This window comes from Barbatula barbatula (genome assembly GCF_947034865.1).
Source record: "Barbatula barbatula genome assembly, chromosome: 1".
NCBI lineage: Eukaryota > Metazoa > Chordata > Actinopteri > Cypriniformes > Nemacheilidae > Barbatula > Barbatula barbatula.
Genome location: NC_136766.1, coordinates 22,767,357 through 22,774,665, shown reverse-complemented (window position 1 = coordinate 22,774,665; position 7,309 = coordinate 22,767,357).

Here is a 7,309-nt window from a genome sequence, read left to right as displayed (position 1 = left end):
TATCATGTTTTCAAGAGTACTGTTGTGTGCAATAGATTCAGTTTTTGCATTGAGTTGTGTTACAGTAGTGTACATGCAGAATTTACTATTGATTTATACTCTTCATATGAAACTCACAAATCTAAATGCCTAATCCTCTGCAGAGATCTAAGAAGATCCATTACTGTAAAGTGAAACAAAGCTCCTTCTCACAAATTGAGCATTGTGTTTTTATTTGTTTTGCTGTAGTGTGTAATGATGTGTATAGTGTTTACATTTTTGAAAGCTTCGAGCTGCTCTTTTGGTGTGAAAGTTTGAGTTTTGAAGTGAGAAGGTGTGGTTGTGTTTATGTAGCTTTAGAAAAGGGTGTTGTGTTTAGACATTGGGGAACATGGAGGAAACGTTTGTGAAATGTGTTTTAGCATTTGAGAAAAACTGTAAGATGATTTAATTTTTATAAATAATTAAATGGGTTTGGAAAGACATCAGCGTAAGATCCTGGCATGAACTATTTTGTTAACAATACTTTTAAAGGGTTACTCCACCCAAAAATGAAAATTCAGTCATCACTTACTGGTAATTCATGACAGAATTTTTATTTCTGTGTGGAGTATCCCTTTAACAGGAGAACAACGAAGAGGAAATTTACGCTATAAGGAACACAATAGATAAAGACCCTCATGTGGTTGATAGGGAAGTCTAAAGTTACAACATAACATCTTTGATGGCTCCAGATGCCTTAGAAGGACAGGTTAGCCAAACATAATTTAAACTCATCATTTATACACCCTCATTTTTTTTAAAACGTTTGTATGATTCTTTCTTCTGTGAAACACAAAACAAAATATTTTGAGATGTCTCAGGGGTTTTGTGACTGACCCTTGACCTGTCTTGTGTTGTCTTGTTAGGTCTAGCTAGTCAGCTGAAGTGGAAAGAAGAACCGTTCGTTTGAATACGATGAGCTTTTATATAACAAAAGTTCAGGTTAAAATGGTTTCTAGTCCTAGTTCGATTGCTCCCCCCCACCCTCTGCACCCACTGGACTGTATTCATATGATTATTTTTGGGTCCTAGGTTGCAGCTGTTTACCCTGTCGCTTGTAACAATGGCGTCACTTTTATACATTTATGTTTTTGAAACGTTAGTTTGGTTTCCAACGCTTCAGTACATAGCGGCACATTCGTCTGTGAATGTACTGCAAATGCTCTTAAGAAGTTGAAGGCGAACAGAAATGAGATAACCTATAGGCTACAGCTCTCTGCTTGGAGCACGTCAGTCACGCTCGTTAAAAAAGTGAGTGAAACACACACATTTTTACCAAACAATACGTCATTAAGAGATGTTCACATGAACCTCACCCCAGACCTCCCTTTTTAAGCGGACTTGGGTAGAGTTCGCGGGTGTGCACCCAGGTTCAGAAGACAGTGTTCACATAACCCAATTCACGAGTTCGCCCTCGCCGATAAACAGCTCCTTGTTGGGATAGACGGTAAAGCATGGGAATGCAGGTTATGCGTATTTGGCGTGTTGTACAGGGAGTGGGCTCCGAGCTCGCCGGATCTATCCGAACCCGGAGCACTCTACCCTGCTCAGAGCAAGTGCTCCGGGCTCGGAAGAATGCCATTTATTCGGTAGGGGCAGAAAATGAGGGCCAAGCCCTTTACCCCAGATTCAGGCCTGCTGAGTATAGCCAGGGATTGGGAAATGCGAGTTGATTTAAACCACAGACTTACTTTCCCCTTGGAAATCACAGAGACCAACCTGTGGCGGGCATTGTTATGTGGTCCAGCTCCAGTAGGACAGTCCTTATAGTTGAATTGAATGTACATTGTGAAGAGGCGATTAACGAAGCATTTGAAAGAAAGAATCTCTGGTATGCCAACTTGGCAGTGGAGGCTGAAGTGTCATGAGTTACTAGGCGACAGACTCAGTTACAGGGAGAAATAAGAAGTTTATTAACAAAAGTGACAAAAACAAAAGTGACACCACCAGAAGCGCGGGGAGAGGCTCAACCAGAGATTATGACTTGGATTTGAGTCGCACTTAATTCACTAGAACTCGAGACTTGACTTGGACTCATGACTCATGAGACTCGTAAAAAAGTCATTTTGGTGTAAAATTAACTTCACATCCTCCTTTACCCACATGACAGCATCATACACCAGATGTTCTATTTATTCCCAATCCATTATGTTCAGCAACAATTGTAACAACAATTAATCTCTAAACACACAAATCAGAATTATTGTATATAGGCTAAACGCGACGCATCTGGAGGACGTGTGTTCATCATCAAAGTGACCTATACTGTATTTAAACAAATAAAATGTAGCCAAGTCTTACTTAAGTAGCTCCTGTGCAGACCATTTAAATTGAGCAGTTATGATAAGGGATGATTAATTTGAAATAGTTTACATTAGTGTTAATTTCGTTAGCAAAAACTAAATGATGAAAATTCTTTGTTAATGAGATGTTTTCACTGACGAGAACGAGACTATAACTAAATAAAAATAAATGCTTAATAATAAAAACTGTAATAAAAATATACTGACATTTTTGTCGATTTATAAAAACGAGACGAAAATATTCTTGTCATACCTGGCGGACAGCAGCTTGCGCTTGTACTTCTTATCTCATACAAAGCGGTAGAGAGAAGTTTCTTTTCTGGGTAAAGATGAATCACAGACATATGTATTCTGTGTCTCCACATGGTTTATAAAGCATCTTTTCCTTCACAATCGCCAGTAAAACGCTGTCAACTTGAAGCGAGACTGCAGTCGAGTCACCTGGCCTGAAACTCACTACAAAGGCAAGCACTAACATTTGAAATGCTCATGTTAGCTTATCCGCTAATGCAATCTGCTGCATAACATGAAATGCAAAATAAAGGAATAGTGAAGCCAAAAGAAACCAGCGCTACCCTATACTGATTAGTGATGAAGTAAGTCATGTACATTAAAAGATTGAATGACATGCTAAAGATCAGGATGGTAGAAGAAATGTAAGACAGTCTGTGTAATATGTCTTTTTAATAAATATTTGTCATTTAGTCCCAAGCAAAGTGATGTTCTTTAAAGAGGCATGCCATGAGCTTGAGTGTGAGCCCTGTCAGAGTAATTCATTGGTTAAATGTTGTACTCTCATTTATTGAGCAAATAATTTAAGTCAAATTAGATTGAATGAACTGGTACATCTGTTCATGGTCTAATGTTCTCTGTGTTGCAACAATGTTTAATTTCATTCGAAGGTAAAGTAAATAATGTCAAAACAGTTAAATCTTTGTTTGGAACATTTAATTAAACCAAGTTAATGATTTAAAACATTTTGATTTTAGTAGACTAAATGTAATGTAGATTTAAATCACACTAAAAAACTAAATCAAAACTGGTTGTCAAATCAACATTAACATCGCTGAATACATTAAGCTTTTTTGCAGCTCTGGCACCAAATAAATGTAACCAGGTGCCATCGGAGGTGGCATTTCATGCAATTCATTACATCACTATTGCATATCAAATTTATTTAGATTTTGCTTCTATGTGTCGCAAAGATCCAGTAAAAAGAAGAAAACACAGGCTATGACACCAGCATCAGCACTGGTTCAAACTGTATAAAATACCCGAGACATTCTGTAGAGTTAATTAGTTGTAACATTTCAAAACTGATTTATCTTCATACACTGAATTACTATAACTATCTGAGAGAACTATTGCTAAAAATAGAACAGAGATTTAAGACTTCACTTGGACTCCACTTTAAAGACTTGAGACTTGAGTTTGACTCGACCTCAAAGATTTGAGACTTGACTTGGATCGCCGAGACTTATGAACATGTCTGGGCTCGACAGACACCCTTGTTTGGGAGAGAACCGGAACCAGAGAGATCCTGGTGCGGGGAAAACACCTGACCCGACAAGACTTGAAGTGTTGTGACAAAGGAGGGCCACCAAAATCACTTACGGAAGCCAGGGTTCCTTGAACCCCTGGATGGCTGAGCAACCTGGACGCATGATACCACTGCAGGACGTCAGGACGCAGTGCAGCCGGCACGAACAATCTGCCTGCCGGACACTCTTCTGGCACTTGCACAATCTCATCTCCGTCACTCATCAATCGAGGTCCCAGGTAACAGCCCAACCATCATCTCCTTGGGAAGAATGGCATTGGCCGCAAGCTCCAGCCTGGGAGCCTCAAACAGGCGAGAGAGTTTTTGGAACCCGGTCGTGTACTCAAGGCATGTGCGGAGCAGCTCGCTGGGGTCTTCACGGACATCTTCAACCTGTCCCTTGCCCAAGCAGTGGTTCCAGCATGTCTTAAATCCACCTCCATTGTGCCCATTCCAAAACATTCAAACCCGACGTGCCTTAACGACGATCGCCCTGTAGCACTCACACCCATTGCTATGAAGTGCTTTGATCGGCTGGTCCTGGCACACCCAAAGGTCTCTCTACCACCCACACTGGACCCATACCAATTTGCCTATCGCAACAATGGGAGCACAGATGATGCAGTGTCCATGGCGCTGCACTCCGTGCTCACACATCTGGACAATAAGGACACTTATGCACGCATGTTGTTTGTAGACTTCAGCTCTGCTTTTAATACCTTCATCACTTCCAAGCTAATTGTCAAACTTGGAAACCTAGGCTTTAACAACCCTACCTGCAACTGGATTATATACTTCCTGACGAACAGGCCTCAGCTTGTTAGGTTGGGCCATATCTGCTCCACCACCATCACCCTCAACACTGGTGTAGCACAGGGCTGCGTACTGAGCCCCTTTCTCTACTCCCTTTTCACACTTGACTGCAGGCCTGTGAGCGGATCTAACTCCTTCATCAAGTTTGCAGATGATACAACAGTGATTGGTCTCATCAGCAACAACGATGAGACTGCATACAGGGAGGAGGTCCGGCACCTGGCCACATGGCAGACAACAACCTGCTCCTTAACACCTCCAAGACAAAGGAGATCATCGTGGACTTCAGGAAGGCGAAAGGAGGCACCACAACCCCATCCACATTAATGGGATGGCTGTTGAACGTGTTTGTAGTTTTAAGTTCCTGGGGACTCATATTTCGGAGGACCTGTCCTGGACCACCAACACCTCATGCCTTGTCAAGAAGGCTCACCGGCGTCTCTTCTTTCTGACGACACCGAAGAAGAACCAACTGTCTTCAACTATCCTGGTGAACTTCTATCGCTGCATCCTGACCAACTGTGTCACAGTCTGGTACGGGATCTGTTCTGTTGCTGAGCACAAGGCACTGCAGTGGGTGGTGAAAACAGCCCAGCGCATCACAGGGACTTCACTTTTTCTCTTTCATAACTGCACTATCTTATCTACTGCACTGTAACTCTATTAACTGCATCTACTCATCTATTGCACTGTAACCTCAATAACTGCATTAACTAATCTACTGCACTGTAACTCTATTAACTGCATCCACTCATCTACTGCACAGTAACCTAATTAACTGCATTAACTCATCTTCTGGACTGCAACCTATTATTAACTCGTATACTGCACCGTAACTTTAATAACCGCATTAACTCATCCACTGCACTGTTACTTCAACAACTGCATTAACTCACCTATTGCATTGCAACTTTAACAGCTAATGTCAATATCTATGCACACATATATCACCTGCACTATTGTTTAGTCTAAATTATTATCTGCTCATATCCACTTGTTCATTAATGTTCATAGTGTTAATGTTCATAGTATATAGTCATCTGTATATATTGTCCATAGTACATACCTACTGTCATATTTTCATAGAACATACCTACTGTAAAATATTTTCATAATCCATGCCCACTGTATAATATTTTCTCAATACTGTATTCTGTATTTATTCTAACTGTATATCCTGCACTTGCTAATTGCACTTCTGGTTAGACCTAAACTACATTTCGTTACACTGTACTTGTATATGTGTAATGACAATAAAGTTGAATCTAATCTAATCTAATGAAAGGGATTCCCACCCTGCTGCACAACACGAACATCTCCTTCGCGATCGCCTTGGTCATAGCCTTTCGGAGAGGGACGGCTTCCGGATATCGTTTCACCTCAGCTTCAAGTCCTGGCCAGTGGAACCGGTCTAGTTTCCGTTGTGCCTCCGAGGTGTCTGGCCATCGGATGGACATGCGCGAGCTCCGTCTTCGTCTTGGGCACCACCAACAAAGTCTTCTCCTCCCCCCGCCTTAGGCCGACATAGTACAGCAGTCCGTTCTTCACTATGAAGTGCGGAAGGGCCTGGCTGTTGGAGTGCATCATCCACCATCCATACCTGGCCCCAACAGTTGCGTAAACGGTCATCCTCATCTTTTTCTTGCCCAAACGACCCTCCTTCCGTAACCTTCTAGAAAAGATCAAAGCCTAGGTTAATGGAACGAGGACTGCACTCACTCCCTTGCTCGCTCTCCGTGGCTGTCAGTACCCGCTGCGGTATGCGGGTTTGTTGGCGTTGTGGGGGTCTGTTTCTCCAACGGGTGTCCCTGTGGACACACTTTATCGGGAGCAGGGTCTTCCGTGACTGCCGAGGGGAGAGTACGCCATCCTGGACCAGGGTAATGAAACTTCCGGAATCGAGGGTCGCTACCTCCGCCTTGCCGTCCAGCCGCACCACTCGCTCTGGGGCGCCAGGAGGACGTTTCCTGTGGACGATGCAGCCAGCCACGTATGCTGTGTCAGAGATCAAAGGGCTGTTTTCTCAGCCCGCTGCTCTTCACGCTGCTGACCCACCACTGCACTTCCAAGGTCGGCTCGAACTACATTATCAAGTACGCTGATGACACAACAGTGGTGGGTCTCATCAGCAACAACGATGAAACGCACTACAGAGAGGAAGTGGCACAGTTGGCTGTAAACCATTTAATGTTCTCAAATAATTATTTTGTGACGTGACAAATCTTACCCATAACCCTAATCTATTAATCCTGCTCTTTTTATGGCCCCTGCTTTAGATGCTTTCTTGAATAAAAAATTGCCTGTCCTACAAAGATGTTCTTGCTTATGATAATCTACAGTAAACCATTTTCCCAGTTACATTAATAAATATTTTATATCAAGACTAACATTAATAAATATTTTATATCCAGACTAACAGGTGATTACAAAAGCATGAAATAGACAGGTGAACAACAAATGAAACTTGTCTTTCATGATATCAGAATTCTGGTATCTACCCTGTTAAAAGGGAATGTCCTGTTGAAAAAGAACGGCCCGTTGTACAAATAAACCACTTACAATGTGATGACCTCTTGACTGGCCATGAATAGCTTTCTTGGAAGCCTGTTGAATTGTGGTTACGGTGCCTGTG